This window comes from Canis aureus, chromosome 1 (assembly GCF_053574225.1).
Source record: "Canis aureus isolate CA01 chromosome 1, VMU_Caureus_v.1.0, whole genome shotgun sequence".
NCBI classification, from domain to species: Eukaryota; Metazoa; Chordata; class Mammalia; order Carnivora; family Canidae; genus Canis; species Canis aureus.
This window is the reverse complement of record NC_135611.1, coordinates 59191534-59213820: the sequence shown is the minus strand read 5'-3', so window position 1 is coordinate 59213820 and position 22287 is coordinate 59191534. Positions and strand designations below refer to the sequence as shown.

Here is a 22287-nt window from a genome sequence, read left to right as displayed (position 1 = left end):
CCCCTCTTCATAGAACTTTAAAAGGAGGTTGGCAAAAACCAGTTTCACATCTCTTGGCACCTTCCACAATTGGAAGATGTACAAAAGCTATAATTTACATACAAAAGATTATTGTTGGCAAGAGATTAGAAATCTGACAGATAATTTCTTTGGAGAAGGTTGTGGGAGTACTATGGCAGTCTTCCCCCTCTTTGGAAATCTTTTCTTCCTCTTGAGCCAATTAAAAGGAAATTTTAAGGATGCTACTCAGAGATGTGGACCTATGTCCATTGGATTCTATGAGGACAGGAGGCTGCTACTGGACCCATGACTGGAAAATCCTAAAGTCAAGAATCTGTAAATGGATAATTGCATAGGTAATGGAGATTGTGGGGACAAAGGGCACCTGAGTGTTTTTCCATGGGCTAGAGATGGCCACAATGGAGAGAGAGTCAGCATGCCCAAAGGCCTTGCTTAGAGGAGGCTGTGACCCTAACAGAAGGAGTAGATTCCCAGGTCCGGGGACTGAAGGAGTATATTGAATGGAAGGAAAGTCATCCCCCTGTCCCAGGAGAAATCAGGGATATATTCCAGGTGGAGCCTCCATAGATCCACAAATACACTCCAACAGAAATATCAGCTTTAAACCTATGCCACCTGGAGTAACCCACTACCAGGTCCCCTGGTGCCAGTCAAGACAGAAACTCTCCTTCTCCTACCCTTGCCTCTCTGTCACCTTCTGTGAGGATCAAGGGTTAGTCCCAGGAGCAGAGGACAAAGAGGCATGGTCAGAAGCTCAGATATAGTAAAAGATGGAGAAGCCAATCATGCCCTCTTTCCCTACAGCATCAGAGCAGTGCAGCTTAAGTTGAGGAAGAGAGGCTTTGAGCGAGATTCGGAGTTCTGACTATGATGTATGACTCAACAGTTTACTGGAATGAGGCTATTATTAGGACTCCTAGTGACCACAGAACTTTTCATTATCCATGAGTGAGCTGCCTGAAACTTCATTGAGAACAGTGATGAGTGCTTCAGAGTAGGAGGAATGGGAGGGAAAAGAACCAGGTTGTCTTCTGATTGTCTCCTAGAAATCCTACAGATTCGGTGGAATAGCTATAGTCGTTTAATTTGACTAAGGAGCAAAAAGAAGAACAGTGGAAAATGCTGCTTTAAAGGTAATTGAGAGCTGAGTGAAGTAAGCCAGTCGGAGAAGGACAAACATTATATGTTCTCATTCATTTGGGGAATATAAATAATAGTGAAAGGGAATATAAGGGAAGGGGGAAGAAATGTGTGGGAAATATCAGAAAGGGAGACAGAACGTAAAGACTGCTAACTCTGGGAAACGAACTAGGGGTGTTGGAAGGGGAGGAGGGCGGGGGGTGGGAGTGAATGGGTGACGGGCACTGGGGGTTATTCTGTATGTTAGTAAATTGAACACCAATAAAAAAAAAATAAAAATAAAAAATAAAGGTAATTGAGAGCCTGTAACACTGTTTATTTTACATAGTTTAAAATTTTATTCTGGAGACCACAGGAGAAATTAAAGATGAAATTAAAAGAGAGTAATGTGGTCAAAGCTTTAGGAAGACTAATGTGAAGACGAGCCATGGCAAGCTTAGAGATGAAACGCAGAGCACCCCACCCCTCACCATTTTCCTACTCCAACTCTATGTTTCCAGGACTCACTCATGACCTGTCCTGATGGAGAAGCTGAAGCCAGACTACAATTGAGAGACTCTCTAGTAGTAGCAAAATTGTCTTCTCCCTATAGCTAGGCTTACATTTTACTTAAAGCACAAAGGAGGACTGCAGGTTGTCAAAAGTGAACACCCTACTCTTTAAAAAATATATATATATATATACACCTATGCATATATTTACCTTATATGTATGTGTGTATGAATGTATATATTAAAGATTATTATTTATTTATTCATGAAAGACACAGAGAAAGGCAGAGATGTAGGCAGAGGGAGAAGCAGGCTCCAGGCAGGGAGCCTGATATGGGACTTGATCCTGAGACCATGGATCTTGCCTTGAGCCAGGAGCAGGTGCTCACCACTGAGCCACCCAGGCATCCCCGTATATATTTTATATAAATGAAAAAATCATAAGGAAAAGCAGAAGACTGATTAGTTCAAAAGTCAGTATAGTTGTTACCTCTGGAAGGAAGGGGACTGCAATCGGGGAGGGATAAAACATAGTAAGAGTCATTGGTAGGACATTAAATTATTAAACTAAAACTATTAAATAGAAGAGGTAATAGAATCAAGGCCCAAGCAAAAGAGTTAATCTTTCAGAACAGCAAGGAAACTATCTTTTATAAATAATGATGGGAAGGATGTCTTTAAAAACGAGACTATAAGGGAGAAGAGTGAAGAAATTCCCATCAGTCATTTCAGTGAAGTGGAGTAAAGGTCAGCGGCTGAGAGACCAAGGAGCAGTGGGCGGTGGGGTGTCAGGCCCCTGGTGTCTGCAGTGCAGTTGTTGCTCAATAACTGTGTGTTGAATGAATGCTGATTAAGAGTATTTTTTTTAATTGGAATAAACACTTGGTCATTTGCTAAGAAATAAACCATGAAAGAACATAAGAATAAAAGAACACTTGGACAGCTCTGTAGTTTCAACCGAGGTTAGTAGCATGAATCTATTGTAGTAAAGCCAACTGGCAACCCAAGAGTTCTAGAGAAGAAAGAAAATGGTGGGGTTGGGAAGGAAGGAGTAACAAAAGGGAGGCATTCTAGCGGGCTGGTAAAGACATAATAGAAGTAGCCAGTCATGGGACCAGGCTGGCTAAAGAGGGAAATGAAGCAAGGAGGGAAATGAAACCAGCCTCAGAGGTTGAGGGACTAAAGTTCCCCTCTACTGAAATTTCTCTCTACTGGCCCTTTCCCATCACCATACAAACTTGCTGTTATTTCTCTCATCTTTAAAGAAAACAAAACAAAGCCTATTCTTGACCTCAATCCTACTGCCAGCTACTGCCCCATTTCTCTACTCTACGTTGCAGCAGATGCCCTTGAAAGAGTCTCCTACACTTACTGTCTTAAATTTCTCTTCTCGCATTCTCTCCTTTGGCTTTTCTCCTACCTCTCTGGCCGATCCCCTTCCTCCCTCTCCTTTGCTGGCCCTTCTCTCCTCCCTGACCTGTTAACCTCAGAGCATCCTAAAGTTGAATCCTTCTTCCTTTTCTCTTCACTAACCATACTCACTCCTTGGCATTGCCATCCTGTCTCAAGACTTCAACCTCCATCTATTTATGCCACTCAAATGTCTACCTCCCAGCCAGACTCTTTCTTGAAATACAGATTCATACATTCACCTTTTACTCAACATAATAGATATGTTAAGCTAATTCTGTCCAGGACAGAATTTCTGATTATCTCTCCCTTCCCTACTCTTGCATCTGTTCTGTTTAGAGTCTTCCACTTCTCAGCTGATGTCAACTCCATCATTCCATCTGTTCAAACCAGATGTTTTGGTGTCAACCTTTACTCCTATCTCTAATACTATACATCCAAGCATCCTGTAGGTGCTTCTATATCTAGAAGAAAAAAAAAAAGAAAAGAAAAGAAAAGAAAAGAAAAGAAAAGAAAAGAAAAGAAAAGAAAAGAAAAGAAAAGAAACATATCTAGAGGCCAATCATTTCTCACTACTTCCATTACGGTACTCTGAGCCATCATATTTCTCTCACGCAATAGAATAGAATACTAGAATACATTGTCTTGCTTTTACCTTCACATCATCTCCCCCCACCTCAATCTATTCTCAACATAGTAATCAAAGTGGTCCTTTGAAAGTATATTAGAAAATTGAACTCCAATTAAAAAAAAAAAAGTATATTAGATCCTGACATTCCTCTATGCTAAAACCTCCAAGAGCTTTCCAACACTCAGAGTAAAAGCTAAAGTACCTCCAGTGACCCACAACACCCTCCACGATCTCCTCTCAAGTTACTGAACTGAGCTCATCTTTACCACTCCCTCTGTTCTCAGTTTCACTGTATTTCTTGTTATTCCTACCATACTTGTCTTGCTCCTTAGTTCAGGGCTTTGCTACAGTTTGTCCCATGGCCTTGAATGTTCTAGATCCCACAAGCCTGATTCCCTCATCTAATTCATGTCGGTGCTCAAATGTCAATGTTTGATTTAAAATCACACCAGTGAAATGCTGGTAAATGTTTCTCAGGTGCTTTTCTGGGAAAAGAGAAGCTGCACTGTGTGTCATTTGCAAGTTTTCATGGTGCAGATGTTCAGCAATTTCAAGTTACCACTGTGATGTCACTGAATTGATGTTGCTGAACGTGGCAGTGGGGAAGAGAAGCCACATCAGCTCTCAGGAGCTGGTGCAAGATGATTGCAGCCCCCTCCCACCACCCCACGACCCTCATTCCTTGATCCCTCTTAGTGTGCCCTATTTTTCCAGAGCATGTATCACCTTCTCACCTAACACGTTACTTATTGTTATAGCTCTTGTTTCTTATCTACCCCGGAATACCCTACCCGCCAGGGATTCTTGTCCGCCTTGTACTGATGTCTTGCAAGAACAATGCTTTGCACAGAGTAGGCTGTTAGTACACTGCTGGATGCAGGGACTTCCTAATGAGGGATATAGAGCAGATACGGCAATGACTGACTAGAAGAATGTGCAGGGCAGAGAGCTGTGGTCAGACTTGGAGATGTGAGTGTTCAGAACAGGTGTGGCCATCCGGAGGAAGGGCTGAAATGCAATGAAATGGAATTGATGCCTTTGGAGCTGAGAAGGCTCTGAGGTTAGGGAGTTTGGAGCAGCCATCACCTCCATGTGGTTTTAGGAGCAATCTCTTTTCTTGGCAGCGAATCTGGAAACATGGTTAGAAACCTCAGGGCTTACTGAGATTGAATAACAGCCTGCTTGTTTTGAGGCTCTGCATTTAACTTAAAGAACATTATTTCAGAATATATCATTATTATCAATTTGAGTTAAAAAGAATAATGTGCATTGAAAATGAACAAAGGGGAATTTATAGGTGTGCACTTACTAAAGAGAGAGAACATTCTTGATAGTTTTAGGAAATTCTTGGCTGTCACTTTTCTTTGAATAATGTGCCCTTGAGACTTACTTTTAACAGTAAACATGTTAATGTGACACATTCTGCACACCCTGACCCAGAGCCTTGAACATCTGGATTTTTCTCCTCTTGCAAACGCCTTCTCTCTTACAATCTAACAACTCCATTTACAATGGAGTTTCTAACAAAACTTTTTTCCTAATGTACCACAGAAATCTATTTCTTCTCCACATATTCAGCGACATAGGACAATGCCAGCAAGTATGTGGTTTTTACGAGTTCTAAGCTTAACCGGCAATTGATTGCCCTGCTTTTCTGAAACTCAATGTCATACTGTTCACACACTTGGAGATAATCAGCCTCTGCCCACATTGCCCTTGATCTGAAAGCTGCTTAGCCCATTGACAGCAGTCTCAAGCCTTATTGGTGTGTGTCCTACAGCAAGTTGTCCTCATTTATTCAGTTTCTCCAAAGGATCGCTTTCACGAATGACGTAAAGGTTGGGTGCCATTTAGTGTTCTCCTCCCATGTGTGTTGGTTCTGCTATTTGGATACAGGACAGTCAGGAGAGAAAATAGTGATGTTAAGTTTACCTAATTTTACTTACTTAAAAATTTTTAGAAATTTCGTACCCAGTGTAAATTTCCAAAATCAGAAGTGAAAGGAAGACCAGAACACAGACAAGAAGTCGAAGCACGGACTCTTGGCGCTCACAGTGAGTGCCAGCCTCTATAAGCATCCGCAGGACAGCCTATTAGAGATCTCCTGAAGAATCATTTTCTCGCAGCTGTTGGTTTTGGCCGCCTGAGGGCTTTGGCATGCCCAGCGTGGGCTGCGGTGGGGTGGCTGCTGTCAGCGATGTGGCTGCTGTGAATTCCCTCCCTCACTCGGAATTCTTCTCGCCCAGAGCTGGTTCGTGGCAGGACCCGCTCTGTTCATCTAAGAGGCAGGTCTGAGCGGGTTATCCTCTGCCCTTCGCCCTGGTGGCTGCCAGATGTTTTCATGTTGCTCACTGCCCAGCTCACTTGCCCCTACCCCACTAGCTACCTAATGGTTCCTCACAGGCTTCCCATCTCCAGGGCCAGACTTTGCTGGTCTGAGCCGCGCTGATGAGGCCCAGGCCACAACTTCAGTTCGGTCTGATGATTCCACACTGCCCCCAGCCAGTTGCTAGCCCAGTATGTGTCCTTGTTACATTAGGGACCAAACCACAGATGCCACTGGGTCACAAACTAATACCCCACACCCTTTTCTAGAAAAAAAACAAGGAACAACTACAACAACAACAAAAAAAACAGCCCCAAAACACCAAACCAAAACAAAAATAACCCTTAAGGTCCTTACTTTAATGATAAATTCAGTCAACAAATACTAATTTGAACACTTCATTCTGGCAACTGTCCTTATGAGGCTTATGTGGGGAGTCAATAATTAATAGTTAAAAAAAGGAGGGGGCACATGGGTGGCTCAGTGATTGAGGATCTGCCTTTGGCTCAGGCCATGATCCCAGGGTCCTGGGATTGAGTCCTGCACTGAGAGCCTGCTTCTCCCTCTGCCTGTGTCTCTGCCTCTTTGTGTCTCTCATGAATAAGTAAATAAAATCTTTAATAATAATAATAATAATAATAATAATACAAAGCAACAAAAAATAAGTTGCACAGAGAGCTGAACACTTTAAGGAAAAAGTGGTGAGAAGAGTGTAACTGGGAGAGTGAGGCCTCTCGGGGAGCATAAGGAGAGTAGTGAGGGGTTCCATTCGAATACAGTGTCCCCAGAGTTAAATGCTATGTGCCGCTGGAAATGAATAATTACGGCAGCTCTTGATACAGTGAAACCCTACTGCACATACGTCAGGCTCTCCTTCATGAAAACAGTCAAATGAGAAGATGGGAACGGTGAGAGGCAGAGTGTTAAGTTTTAAATCAGGATGGGCCAAAGGAACACACTCAGTTCTGCAGGGAAACGTAAAGATGGCAAAGCACAGCTTCAGCTTTGGGATTCTAATGCCTTCAAGCCTCGTCTTCTCCTCCCAGTGAGGCCAAGGTTAGCGTGAGGCCGACAAAGGCAGAGCTCTGCCACCTGAGTGTCAGCACCCAGTGTGCACGATGCCTGCTGGACGGGGGTCAGGAAGCTGACCTGCTCACGGCCCTCCACTCCTCCCCAGGAGGAGGAGCTCAGCTCTGTGTACTTGTCCGCCCCATGCAGACACGAGTCTGGGCGTCCTGTCCTAGGACAGCCGGTGCAGGGGCTGACCTGCCACCTGTGAGCTGATCCCAAGCGATAAGCCCTGCACCAAGGACCATAGAGGAAGGGGAGGGTATCAATCCGATTCTCTGAATCTCCCTCCTGGAATTAAAGCTAGGACACATGGTATAGCGAGAAAGAGCAAGAAAGCAGCTGAGGCATATTAAGGCTGAGCACTGGAGGGAAGGCGTCTCTCAGCTGCGGTGAGGGGCAGGGGAAACCGAGGCATCTCCCATCCTCACCTCCCCGCCCATCCAGTGGCCCTGCTGACTCCAGCTGCCCGGATCCACTCCTATTTGCAGAATCTGTAGCAGGTACAATTACCAGGACGGAAGCACCTCTCAGCAACAGCCTTCAATCACTGGCTCACAGGACTTGATACATAAACACCACCCCAGGTCCCTGGCCCCTGGGGTTGGCTCCATCTGGGTTTCTGTTTTGCACCATTTCCTCCAGTTTCCCTGCAAGACGAAGTTTCCATCACCCACTGCGATGGCGATGGTGGCTTAACCGCACATCCTTTATTGCCCACCCGCCCCTCTATTCCCTGCCCTATTCCTCTGCAATATTCCCTGCACCTCCCAAATAAGGTACTTGCATATGCATTCTCATCTCCAACTCTACTTTCCTCGGGAGGCAAGAAGATGACTTTAGACCCTGGAGCACCCCGCATCTTGGAGGCCAAAGCACCCCTGGACGGCTGTGTGTCGGGGCTCGGGCTTGTCCTTGCAGCAGCTCTGCCCCGGCTCGGTGAGCGGCCACTGCTGGTGACCCAAGAGCCTAAGTGCTTGAGACGGGAAACAGGTGGTTGGGGAAGGAAGAAGTCAGAGCGCTGCAGCTGAGAGACAGAACCATATCCTCCTTGAGGAGTATTTTTGGTAAATGTTTGTTTCATGCAAGGATGTTCTTCTGTCAAAGCAAAGACAAGAGTTCTAGTCAAAATATTTAATTAGGTCTTCAAAACTTCCTATCCCTGTGTCTGTCCTAGGATTGACGGCCACGTGAGCACCGATACCATGAAAGACAGGAGGTGAGTATCCCAGTGCGATCTGTGCCCGGTACTGTTTTGAAAAATGTTGATAACCTGTGATATTGGGGGAAGTTTTCTGGAATAATACATAGTTGGTTGTGGAATACTTACCTCTTAGAGATGCCACTTAAGGAAAGCTGCAAGACCAGGTGCTTCTACTCTGTTCATTCTGGAGAGAAAATGTTTCTCCACAACTGGAATCTAGACCAATCTGTGGTGTGTGTGTGTGTGTGTGTGTGTAGAGTAATTACGTTATGATATAGTCATATAATAAAATATTATGTTCAGGATGTCATAAAAATGCAAAAGCCCTTGAAATCAGTGCAAATAACTGCCGAGTGTCCTATATAGCACACTCTTCTATGTCCACCTTTCGTTATCTTTGAGATAATTTGCACTCTACATTGTAGAAAATGATAAAAATGCAAATGACTGTTGTTTGTAAAAATGCAAATGAACAGTGTCAGGTGCAATTGATTATTGCCCTGCAGATCTTGACCAGTTTTGCAGGCAAGTTAAATTCATTTCTGCATTTCGGCAGTTCTTGTGTTTATTTTATAATGACATGAGAGACATAATTTTACCATTTAAGAAATTGTCCTTAGGGCACCTGGGTGGCTCAGTCAGTTAAACGTCTGCCTTCAGCTCAAGTCATGATACCAGGGTCCCAGGATCGAGTCCTGCATGGGGCTCCCTCCTCAGTGGGGAGTCTGCTTCTCCCTCTACCTCTCCTCCTTGCTCATGCCTCTCTTTCAGGCTCACTCTCTCTCTCAAATAAATAATAAAAATCTTTTAAAAAATTGTCCTTAGACCATGACGGGTAGGTAAAGGGAAGAAAGAAAACCAAGTTGTGCATTGGCATGAGCTGTGTAATGAAGCTTCAGAAGAGTAGAGATCTTGTCTGGAAATTATTGGGAAGTAGGTTCAGAGACAGAGGAACATCTTTAGGGTGAAGACTCCTACTCTTCACGAGGAGGCCGCCTGGTGTGGGGCTAAGCATATAGGCCTTGGAACTCAGCAGAGAGAGGTCCAAATTTGGATTTCAATTGTGGAATTTGCAACTGTGGCTTTGTGCAAAACTCTCAACCCTCCTAAACATCAGTTCTCCCACTACTAAAACAGCAATATCTTAGGTCACTTGAAGGATTAAATGACTTGGTGTGTGCTAACCCCTTCATGAGACCTAACAATATGGTTACATGTGGTAACCAGCTATGACAAAATATATCCCCATGTGAATTTTCAGAGTGTTGCAAGAATAAAAGTAATGTGTGGGAATGCACTTTCTGGGCCAGGGTCACCCAGGGACAATCACGGCCAGAGAGGTGCAGGGGAAGCTGCGCTCGTCTGGTAGGGTGGAGGTGGGTGGGTTGGGCAGAGGGAAGTCACCAATGACCAGGTGAGCAGCTAAGGGGCTTTGGAGGAAAAGGAAGTAGCCAGTGTCCTTCCTTAACTCTACAGAGGCCGATGCTGGAGTTCCCGCACGGATTGCAAGGTCTATCAGAGCCAGACTCAGAAGTCAGGCAGAGAAGCCACATAGAGCAGAGGACTGAAAGGGTCTACACTTGGGTTTTGGCATCAATCCGGAGGTCTTGCCAGAGAGGCCAGAAGAGCCAAAGGTCTGAGCCGGGAAGCAGAGCCTGCAGGTCTGACCAGAGATTTCATGGCATCAGAGTCCAGAGGCCTGTTCAACCCATGTCTACTCACATCAAGGTGGGTGGTGGGGTGGGGGGTGGCAAGCCCTCCGTCCCTTCATTGTAAACCGTGAATGTTGGGCTTTGGCTCCCTGAGGCCCCCCTCCAGCCCACAGATGGATACGAGTAGCATGTGTACACACGTACCTAAACGTGCGTGCACACCCTCACACACACACGTGCACATACAGAGCTCCTGCAGGTATCAGCAAGAGGCAGCCACGAGGCAGATTATACCTGACCGGGGCAGCAGCGGCAGCTGATTGACTGTTAAACCCCGAGGCCGCGTTCAAGTCCCTTGGTTTCTTCTCCTCACGGTGCTTTGAGGAAGCACACATGTCACAGAGGAGGAAGGCGTGATGGATAAGCAAGAGGCGTATTACTGGACAAAAAGGCACAGAGGTCCCCAGAACTCCAGCCCTGTTCCACCGCGGGGTGGCTTTTTCACTAGATAGGTTTATCTGATTCCTTCTCTTTTATTTACTTTGTCATTGACAGTAGAGTTGAAGAATCCATTCAGCCAACAGCCATACATCCCCCCCACCCACCCCCGCCCCCGCCCCGACTATAGTCCTCTGTGTGGCTGGGCCAATCCTCCTCCCGGGCTCTCGCTTCTTTGGATAAAGATGAGGTGGGAACTCCCATCTGGCCAGTTAAATCTATACCCTAATTGCTTTTAATGATTTAACTTTTTTTTTTTTTTAACATATCAATACTGCATTTTTAGATTTCTTCCCCAATCCCTGCTCTTTCCAAGGCAGTGACTATGATCAGATATGGACACGACTTTGTGGGTTGGAAGAGGGCCTCGGTCCCACAGACAGATCTCTCGGGGCTTCTAGAGTCACAGAAGTCCTCCAAGTGTCCCCCTGGTCACAGGGCTCTGCTGCTGTGTACAGCTGAAGCCTGAGGCCGGTGATCTGTGGCCTGCTCTCTTGGCTTGGCAGGGCCTGGTGGTCTTCCCCTGCAGACTGGGCCTCACCTCTGCTCTTGCCGCTGCTGTGGGCTCCTCTGTGTCTTAGCCGAGTTCTGCATTGGCCTTTGGCTTATGTTGTCCATGCCATGGCCTCTGTGCAGAAGCAGCCTCACCGTTTCTTCTGCGATCATCGTGGCAGTTACCTTTCAGCTACAGAGGGGGAGCGGCCCTCAGGAGCATCAAGGTGCCTGTTTGCGTGGGGCCACCCTCTGTGTCTCCTTCCAGAGTTCTCACGGGGCAGTGGGGCACAAGATCCCTCTGCTTTCTGTTTCCCCACACGTAGCAGGAGCAACTTCTCTGGAATTTTGTTTGAAGGAAAGTCAGAACACACTCAGCCAAGTGTTTGGTTTCTGGACTTCCAACTTTCTCTCCTTCCCTCTCTCTCCATTGGGCTGCACTGGGTGGACCTTCCACTTCCTTTTAGTGTCTCATTGGAACTTCTCTTACGTCATTGCCTTCTTCCCTAAAACAGCAAGTCTTGCCACCTATTAATCCGCTGACTTCAGAAGGAATTGCACCTTCTGAGCCAGCCAGACAAACATTAGCAAAAAAGTGCCCCTGCATTCATTTATTTAGTCATCAGGACACTGGGCACCCCCACAGGTCAGGCACGAGGCTGCCATAGGAGAAAGACTTCCTGGTGTCAGTGAGCTCTGTGGGCTGGCCCAGGAGGCAGACAAAAGGGAAGGATCAGAGGTCAGCATGGGCAGTTCTAGAATCAGGGTAAGAGGGTGCAATAGGAGTACCCAGGAAGGTGTGGGTGACCCTGTGTGGGTCTGAGTGGTTCTGGGAAAGCCCAGCGAAGATGACAATTCAGAGGAACTAATGACCAAGAAAAGGAGAAGTGTAATCCCTGCACGTTCAGTGGACGGAGCCTGGAAAGAAACTGCTGGACTGGAGAACAGTGAGGGTAAGGGGGGTGAGTAGAAGAAAATGGTGGGGGAAGGGGGTCTGGCACCAGTTTATGAGTCTGAGGCTGAAGAATTTGGACTTAATCACATAGGCAGTCGGGCTCCGTTGGAGGGACACGTCCATACATGGCCCGTGGGCCAGCTCTGTGCCCACCCCCGAGGCATGCTGGGAGGCATGTCTGTCTGCATCTCTGCTCCCGAGCCCGCTCTACAGCACGGGGGCTTCTCTTGCCACGCCCACTCTTCCTACGGCTCTTGGTGACCCTGCTGCTGCACTGCCTAGAGCACCAAGATCACTGTGCCGCTTGGCACAATGGTGCTACTTCTGCATTGTCATCAGCTGAGAGATGCATGTGGATGCCACGCTCTTTTTATTTTTTACTTTTTATTTTTTTATTTTAATTCAGCTTGCCAACCTACAGTATAACACTCAGTGCTCATCATATCAAGTGCCCCAGCCCTTAATGCCCATCACTCAGTTATGCCCTCCCCGCACCCATCTCCCCTCCTGCAACACTTTGTTTTCCAGAGTCAGGAGTCGCTCATGGTTTGTCTTCCTCTCTAATTTTTTCCCACTCAGTTTCCCCTCCTTCCCTTACGGTCCCCTTTACTATTTCTTGTATGTTCCCTCAACACTGTCATGCAGGCTGTAAAGACATAGCAGACTACTGAAGGTTTGAGGTGATGGAGAAGGTTGACATTAGAGCAATAAATCTTGGTGTTGAATACGGGTCCAAATCCCATGATTGGCAATTCTTAGTGCCAAAAAAACCCTCTGAAAGCTGATTAAAAATGTTAGCACCCACCCACGAAGACTCCACTCTGTGATATCACTCTTCAGTTATGCTTTCTGGAGCTGTTTCTGGCCATAGGGCTGAGTACGTGCTAAGAGAGTGTCAGAGTTAACAGCAGTGTGCTAGGAATTCACAGGGATGGAAATAAGGAGAGCCCAATGTGGCTATAGGACCCTGAATGAAGCAGTAACGTAATGACAAAACAGTTTTCTGGAAACAAAGACCATAACAAGGTGCTACCAAGAGAAATAAAAGAGCAAGAGCCTTTCTTTTGTTTGTTTTAAAGATTTATTTATTTATTTGAGAGAGAGAGAGAGAGAGAGAGAGAGAATGAGAGTGAGAGAGCACAAGCAGGAGCAGAAGAGGAGGGAGAAGCAGATTCCCCTGCTGAGTAGGGAGCCCAACATGGGACTCCATCCTGGGACCCCAGGATCATGACCTGAACCAGAGGCAGACGCTTAACCGACCAAGCCACATAGGCACCCCAAACTTTGTGTTTTAAAAGAGAAATTCTGGCGAGTGTCAGGAAAAACATAAAATACTGCTTTAGGCAGATCACTTGTATGTGACATGTTGTTTGGGGCATAGGTGAAAGAAAGAAAGAAAAGAAACCACTTGGAAGGCTCCCACGTAATCCTGCAAATTCTTTCAATGCTAACCAATGCCTAACAGGAAAAATTATTAAAGTAAAATGTAAAATGTATCAATAACAATAAAGATTTATTCAGTGTGAACCAGTTAGTCTAATTCTGGGAATCAACCCAGAGGAGACAATCTAAAATATGGGGAAAGTATCTGAAGATTTTTGCCAGAATATTATTTCTAGTAGGGGGAAAAAAACGGAAACAACCTAAATATTTAACAAAAGGGTTATGGTTAAGTAAATTATGTATATATACCAGACAGCATATTATATAGTCATCAAAAATGCTGATGAAGGATACTTCTTTTTTTTTTTTTTTTTTTGATGAAAGATACTATACACTCTACCTGGCAACCAATAGAGTGGCTACTAGGAAAAAAAAATTGAGAAAATAACAAGTGTTGGTGAAGATATGGAGAAGCTGGAACCCGGTACACTGTTGATGGAAATGTACATTAAGAAAACTAAAAATAGAATTACCATATGGTCTGGCAATTCCACTTCTGGTTATATACCCAAACCAGGGTCTTGAAGAGGTATCTGTACACCCATGTTGACAGCAGCATTACTCACAACGGCCAATGAGTTGTTGACAACTCATTACTCACTCACAAGGGTGGAAGCAACCCATATCCATCAACAGTGAATGGATAAAAAAACAAAACAAAACAACAACAACAAAAAACAGTGAATGGATAAACAAAATTTAGTATATACATAAAAAAGTAGGGAATTCTGAAACAACATGGATGAACCTGAAAGACATTATGCTGAGTGAAATAAGCCCGTCACAGAAAGACATGTACTGAATAATTCCATTTACACGAGGTACTGAGAGTAGTTACGTGTACGCAGACAGAAAGGAGAAGGTGGTTCTCAGGGGCTGGAGAGGGGGGAGGAATAGGGCACTGTTGGTTGATGCACAGAGCCCCAGTTTTGCAAAATAAAGAGCTCGGGAGACTGTGCGCAGCAATGTGAATGTGATAACCCTAGTGAACTGTACATCTCAAAATGGTAAACTTTATGTCATGCATATTTTACCATACTTATAAAAAGAAATACTATATAGTGACATAAATATCAGAGAGCCAATATTAACTCAATAAAGCAAAGTAAAGCATTATTAATATAGCTCGATAACAATTCGCAACAATCTTCGTGAATGAAAAAAGATATGAAAAATTCAGATTTTTTTTGAAAAATTCAGATATTTAATATGATTATATAAGTAGGGTAGGATACTAGATTTTTTTCCTACCTTTTGAAATAAAAATATACTTATTAAAAGTAAACCTGATGGTAAAAATACGATTTGGTTAAGAAAGTAAAGAACATTTTTGCTCAGTGTTCTATGTGCATTAATTCTAGACTTCTGTTGAAATGGATGGCAAGAATTATTCTATGGTTTTACTTTTTAAAAACTCCTAGTACTTGCAATATAATCAATTTAAAAATGTGCTTAAAATACTCACATGGCTTAAAAAAGAAAAAAATTTAAAAAAAAATTGTACAGTAATGACGAGTAGATGTCTACCAGTTTCAGCTCAGGTTGCTCAAAAGTCACTTGAAAAGCACTCTGGGGATTTTTTTTTTTTCTTTTAAGAAGAAAATGAATGAATGAGCAAGCGAGTAAGGGAAACTTGCCAATCCTGCTTTCTTCAAAGGAAACGGATTGCCACATGGAAAGTAAAGACGACAGACCACAGTCGCTACAGCTGTAGCAAGATAAAAAATGAATATTAATGATTGATTTCAAATTAGCCAGCTCTGTTTCTTTTGCCTGCAGCTGATGCTGTAAGGAATATTGAGTCTCAGGAGATTACTGAGCTTAGGTGGCTATAATTCATCTGATTGCCATTCAAAAAAAAAAGTCCCTGTTCTGTTCAGTTTCATGAGATTTAATGTTTTTAGCATTCTAATTGTGTTTGTTCACTCACAGTGATGAAACAGATTTCTTCCCAGACTGCTTTCCATCTGGTTGTTTTGTAACCACAAACAAACTACGTTAGAAGTAATTTTTAAAAAAATCCAAACTGCTATTTTCTATGCTGTTTAATACAGGTGAGTGAGTATATGAATGGAATCAATTATTGTTTGACTTTCCTAGTGCACATTTATTATTTAGGTGTGTGAGTGAATCAATTTATATATCTGCATATACCAGCATACAACCCCCCCACATCTATTTACATATAATATACATGTGTATATACATATACACATATGTTGGAGCATATATGCATGCGTGTATACGTATGTGTGATACTGATATATGCAAATATATACAAATATATACAAAATATACATATACAAATATATATATACAAATATATATACATGTATAATTGTATACAAATATATACAAATATATAGAAATACACATGCACACCCCCCTAGCTTTTCCCTTCTGTATGCCCTTTAGAGATCTTGTCACGTTCCTTTAGGCCGTTAGGGCGTCAGGACCTGGCTTGCAGCCCCAGGTGTGCGGATGCCAGCTCCATCCCGAGGACCCAGGCTGTTTGGACGGCTCTATCAGGAAGGAAAGAGCTTTGTAACCGTGTCCTGGGGAACTCGGGGAGCTCATGGACCGGACACGCCGGGAACACCCGCTTCTGCCTCTGTCCCCGTCCCCGGGAAGCCAGGAAGGGTGGCGCCTTCCCGGGGCCTCGGGCCTGTGGGCGCAGCCGGGAGCACCCTGGGGAGGAGCCAGGAGCCAGAGGCCTCTCCGCTGGACCTGCCGCCAGGGAGGTGCAGTCGGTGAACAGACTCTCACCTCATTCTTTAAAATCAGTCCCTAGGGGATCCCTGGGTGGCGCAGCGGTTTAGCGCGGCCTTCGGCCCGGGGTGTGATCTGGGGTCCCGGGATCGAGTCCCGCATTGGGCTCCCCGCAAGGGAGCCTGCTTCTCCCTCTGCCTGTGTCTCTGCCTCTCTCTCTGTGTCTCTCATGAATAAATAAATAAACCTTAATAAATAATAAATAAATAAAATCGGCCCTGTCGGGCCCCGGGGCGCAGGGGGGTGGGGGTGGGGCTCAGTCGGTTGAGCATCTGCCTTCGGCTCAGGCCGTGATCCCAAAGTCCTGGGATCGAGTCCCGCATTGGGCTCCCCGCCTCTCTGCCTCTTCCTCCCTGCTCATGCTCGCTCTCTCCCCAATAAATAAGATCAACGCTGCCTTCCTTAGAGAGGCGCAGTGCGGCGGGGAGGTGAGCGGGTGGGGGCTGGGGGGCTGGGGGGCTGGGCCTGGGGGCCTGGGGGGGTCAGCCTGCAGCCTCCTCCGCTCCTTCCCTCCCGGCACCGGGGCCCTCCTCCCGCCTGGGACGCTGTTCGGTGCTAGAAAGGCCGAGGGTCGCCCCCGCGGGCCGGAACCGGGCCCCGCAGGCGACCCCCGCGCTTCCCCGCGGTCCCAGGCTCGCCTCCAGGGCCCACGCGCGCCCGCCACGCCCGAGCCCAGGGAAGCCGCGTTCACGGAACGCGTGCCCCCCGCCCCCCAGGTGCCCAGGCCGCTCTCCCTTTCCTTTTCTTTTTTTTTGGTATCATCCTAGAGGAATTTCTTTCTTTTCTTCCTTCCTTCCTCTCTTTCTTTCTCTTTCTCTTTCTTTTTCTTTCTTCTCTTTTCTTTTCCTTCCTTTCTCTTTCTTCTTTTTCTTTCGTCTCTTTTTCTTTCTTTTCTCTCTTCTCTCTTTCGTCTGTCTTTTCTCTTTCTTTCTTTTCTCTTTCCTCTCTCTCTCTCTTTCTCTTAAACTCAATTTACCACCTTCCTTCCCGTGCGCCCTCCCCAGGACCAGCTCCCGCCGGCGCCGCCCGCTCCGGGCTCAGCTCCGGGCTCAGCCCCGCGGCCCCCCCCCCGCGGCCCCCCGCGGCTCCCCGAAGCCCCTGCCTGCGGCCGCGCCCCCCACGCGTGCGCCGGGGCGTCGTTGCTCGGCTCGCTGCGCGGCGGCGGGCGCGGGCGCGGGCGCGGGCGCGGGCGGGACGAAGGCGCGGAGGCCCCCGAGCCTGCCGGAGCCCCCCCGCCCCCCCCGGCCGCCCCGCCGAGGCCCCGCCTCTGTGCACCTCCCGGTCCCCGCGCCGCGCCGCCCCGAGCGCCGTCACCTGGGCTGCCCGGAGCCCCGGGCCCGACCCCGGCCGCCCTCCGCCCCGAGCTGCCCCGAGCCTCAGGCCCGCGCGGCCCCTCCCGGAGCGCCTCGGCCCGGCAGCTGGAGCCCCGCCCCCGGGGCCGGCCCTCGGCCCTCGGCCCCCCCCTTGCTCCCCGGCAGCCGCCCCGCCCAGCCCGAAGGGAGGGAGGCCGAGCCCAGGGGGACACCCGGGCTGCGGAGGCCCGTTTGGAGACCTTGGGCTTTAGGAGGTCTTGCTCCCTCCCTCCCGAATGACCTCCCTGGGCCCCGCCGTCTGGGCCACCAAGCCCAGCCCAAGCGAGGTCTTGGGTATGAGCCCTTGCGGGGATCGGGCGAGTCTGGCTGCACGCGGCCGGCGGGACGGTGGGGCCGCCGCCCAGGCCTGTTTCTGCGGGGTGGCAGGTCCCCTGGCAGGTCCCGGCGAGGGAGCCCTTCTCAAGGGAGAGCTGTCTGGGCACAGGCGACTGGCTTGGGATTGCCGCGTCCGGGGAAACCTGATGATCAACTCTTTTTCCCTGATGTGGTCCTATAGGACACGACCAGGAAACTCAGCGCTCACCCCTATGGTCCCTCAGTACAACACTTGACCTACAGTCTTCAACTTAGGCCAACTTGCCCCTGAAAAGTTTAAGAAAACCGTGTCTCCATGTTCTGACCATGTCTCCATGTTCATGACCCTTGTCCCCCAGCCCCATTGCCCACTTGCCTTCTATTCCCCTGGGAAGTATATTCCCCTTTCAACTGGGAGGTTGGGGCCCTGGGAGGCGCCACTGGAAGCCTGGAAGGTGGGGGTGGGGGGGGAGAAGCCAGGATGCTTACTCCCCAAGTCTCCCAGCAGGTGGCTGAGCTTCTGGCTCTGGTGACACTACCTCTTCCTCTGTCTTCCAGTCTAGAAGGACAGTGACGTGTGCTTTGCTAGCTCCTGGACGCATTATTGTCCTTTCTTGGGCTTTTCATCATTTTCACCACGACTTAGTCAATTCACCGTAGTTGTTTCCTTGTCTTTCAGAGACTAGGGTAACCTCTGCTGCTCCGACTGGATCCTCACTGACGGTGCCCCTCGCGTTGCCATCCTCCTCCTCACCTCTGCTTCTGACCGGGGTCATCGCTCACCTGTATCTCTGTGCCATGGTCTCCTGCCTCATCTTCCTGCCTCCAGTCTTCTGTCCTTTAAATTACCTTCCTCAAACCTGCCACGGTGACGTGTCTGGAATATAAATACGATCTCACCACTGCCAGGCTTAAATCCCTTCACGATCCCAAGTACTTGCAGGAGAAGTTCCAGATCTGCGCTGCCCGTAGGGTGCCTACTGCTACACGTGGCTCCTGGGCACTTGATATGTGGCTCGTCAGAACTGAGACGTGCAGAAGCGTAAGATACTCAACAGATTTTGAACATTTGGTACAAAAACAAACAAAACCAACCTGTATATAAAAATTTATCCTCAGTCACTTTAAATACTGATTACATGTTAACATGATAACATTTTGAATATATTGGGTTTAATAAAACAGTCTTGAAATTAATTTTATCTGTTTCTGTTGTTTTCTTTTTTTTTTTTTTTTTTTTGATGTGACTATTCCAAAATGCAAAAATACATAAGTGGCTCGCATTTTATCTGCTTTGGGCAGCACAGCTCTAGACTGCTAGGACCAGCGGGAAGACTCCCAGGCCCTCACACGGGCTTGCCCCCTAGCCTCACGGCTTACCACACCCTGCCTTTGAGTCAGGTGCATACTAATCTTGAATCCCCCAAGCGTTTACTCCCTCCCCCCCTCCCCCATCATATTCTAGTGCCACATTCTAACCACCAGGGGTTGTGCTCCCCCACCTCCTTAGCCTCACTCCACCAGGAAGAAAAAAGGAATGCTGGGATCAGTCCAGGACAAACAACTGGGGGTGCTGGGAGGCCTGGAAACCTTGGACATTAGAAATTCTTGCTCCCTCCTGAATGATCTTTTGGGGTCCTCCTCTTTTCCTTTGATTCCTCCTTTGGGTAGGTTGTTGGTGCTCTTGAATCCCTCACTCATCCCAGGACTGGTGGAGCATGAGCATTGAGATCCTCCCTTCTCTTCACTTAAAGCAGGGCTACAAACTCAACGTATGGTCCCGCACAGCTCATCTGCTACAAACTCTGCAGAGTAGCCCCTGCTACCAGTAGAATGGCCTTGCCCAGGTCTGCCCTGTGACTATGGCTCTCACTTGGTAGCCTGCAGGGCAGGTGGTTGAAAGATGGGACTTGAGATGTTGGTCCTGGTGATGCAGAAGCACGGCTAATGTGCACCGTGCTGCATCTGGGCGCTGGGCCTTTGTTCACGTGTCCCTCTGCCACTCTCTTACTCTTCCTTCCCCCTGCTGACTCCATTTGTTTTGGAAGGTACATTTCAGAAGGACTCTGGGAATGCCTTCCTGACCCCTTCATATAACTCTGATGTTGGATTTACTGCATTTTATTTTACTGATTAGTTAATATTAGTTAATATGTCTCTTCTCCTCTTCAGACTGTGAGTTTCAATGAAAACCGTATTTTGTTCATCTTTGATTCCTGTGCCTGGCCACAGAAGATGAGCAATTAAGTGAATAAATGGATGGAAGGATGAGTGAGTGGGTGATGGGTGCTTCTCTGAGTGAGGTTCTTCACAACATCTGACGCGATGCCATACATATATTTTTGGATCGATAAATGATATCATGTGGATGACTGAAAATTGGTTTCCAAGCCATGCTCATTAAACTTACCAAGATAAAAACCAGATTGCTGGTCTTGCTGCCAAGACTTTTGTATGTTAGGAATGTCCCCAGATTTGGATTTAGTTTAGGGCCAGTTTAGAGGTAGACCTGGACAAATGTGGAAGAGGCAGATTGGTGGAGTGAAAAGCTGCCAAGGTTCCAGCAAGACAAACAGCTTATCAGCAGAGAATTTTCTCTTAGCTGTCAAGTCACACAGTTCTCAAAGACGGATTACATCTACTACTGTCATTTCTATTTTGAATTTAACGCTAGTGTACCTGAAGGTATGTTGACTCGAAAGTAAGACACCCGAGTCATTGTGGTTTTTAAAAAAATTTTTTTCTGAGTCATTATCAAAACTATTAGTCAGGTTTTCTTGAGCAAGTCATTCACTCTCTGAATCTACCTGTGTCTCTGAAGTCCGAGAGAAATAATATTCACTGTGTCTGTTTCACCAGGTTTGGTGAGAATCAAGTTGGATTAGGTATAGCAAGAGCCTTGGAAACTATTCATTGTTATAAAAATGTTGGGAATTATAATCATATCTCCCATTATTTCTTAATTCCTGGTGGACTTTTAGGAGGTAGTGGAGTACGATTATAATTTGGTAGAAACATTTGCAAATTCAAGCCTTATCTCTGGCACTTGTCCAAATCATTCTTTAACACAAATTAACCTTAAATGCTATTTTTATTGGATGAAGTTTCAAAATACTTTAGTTATAAAGAAATCTGTGCATAGAACCCAACCTTTCTGTCATGTTGGCAGTGTCAATTAAGTGCCCTGTCTATGTATTTTAATTCTGTCTTGTTTCTTCTATAAATAAGATAGTCTATAGGGAAGCTGAAGAAGGAATAGGAAATACTTTTGCTGACACACAAACTCATGTGTCTGTGTTTGTGTATGTGTGTAAACTGGCCATTGTTGAATTGAGAAGTTCATTTGTTCATTTGTTTAGGTTTATTCAACATTGTCTTTTTCTACTGTTCTTATATTTACTTATTTAATTAAAGAATATTGTTGAAATTATGACTTGGAATAGGATGAATAATGGCCCCTAAAGATATCATGCCCTAATCTCTGGAACCTGTAAATGTTACCTTATATGGAAAAAGGATCTTCGCGGATATTAAGGATTTTGAGATGAGCAAATTATCCTGGATTGACCAACAGTTTTTGGCTGTTTGGGGCAGAAGAGTCAGATGATGACAACTGTGTCCAGGGAGGACTCATTTTTCAGATGGGACAAGTTGCACACTTTAGTTGGGCAGGTGAGTTGTACGCTCTAGTTGGTCAGTCTGCCATCCCTTAATAGCTGCAAGATGACATTATATTTTAAAAATAATTTATTTCTGAATTTTTTCCCTGAGAAATATTTGGAACAGCTGTGGTGCTGCTTGGAATAATCGGAAATACTCTAGGATGTCAGAAACAGGAGACCCCAATCCTTCTCTCCATATTCCCCAATTAGGTGTAATTAATATAGCTCCAGATCTCATTAGCTAAGAAACAAGAACCTTCTTCCTTTAGTACCCAGTTTGAAAGGAAGTCCTATTGCATGGACCACAGGAAACCCATTTCTCTACTGAATTTACTTACCTCTAGTGTTTTCTGGACATCCTGGATGAAGAAGGTATGTAATCCCCTGAATCCTGGCTCTCTGAGCTCCACAAGTCCTGCAGTCGAAGTTGGGTCTGGCTTCCACAGGCTGCTCTGCTTCCCCAAGCTTGTTGCTGTGAGCAGGGACTCTGCTTGCACTCTCTAGTCCTCACAGCCCAGCAAAGACGGGGCTGTGGTGGGGGTAAACAGACGTCCAGGAAAGAACAACAGGCACTGCTGTTATACGTCTGCTTCCAAGGGTCCTGAGACCAGATAAATCCCAGCAAGAGGTATTAAAGGAAACTTCCATTAGGCTTCAGCGTGGAGGAGATGCTTCTTCCAAAGAGCATACCCAGACAGCTTCCACCATTGCAGTATAGTCTCAGGAAGAGAAGTTCCTTCCCTCCTCTATGATGGGCCAACTCATTGTCACACCAGGGTGGCTGACATTGGGAATAGCCATCTCAAGTTGCAGCTTCTTCGGTTTAATGATGATTTCACAAATAATGGATAGATTTTT

General features: G+C 46.4%; 1 long non-coding RNA gene across 5 annotated transcripts; it reads left to right on the top strand.

The window, feature by feature from the left end:
* The first annotated feature begins 948 nt into the window (after positions 1-948).
* LOC144315930 (uncharacterized) lies at positions 949-18964 on the top strand. Of its 5 annotated transcripts, none has more exons than XR_013381674.1 (5): positions 949-1154; positions 8265-8306; positions 9768-10019; positions 15769-16528; positions 18454-18964. It is a non-coding gene; the product is annotated as an uncharacterized LOC144315930 (long non-coding RNA). The 5 variants fall into 5 exon arrangements; XR_013381669.1 differs by lacking the exon at positions 15769-16528 and adding an exon at positions 15264-15385 and having other exon boundaries at positions 953-1154; positions 18449-18964; XR_013381667.1 differs by lacking the exon at positions 15769-16528 and adding an exon at positions 15264-15385 and having other exon boundaries at positions 954-1154.
* Positions 18965-22287: the final 3323 nt, after the last annotated feature.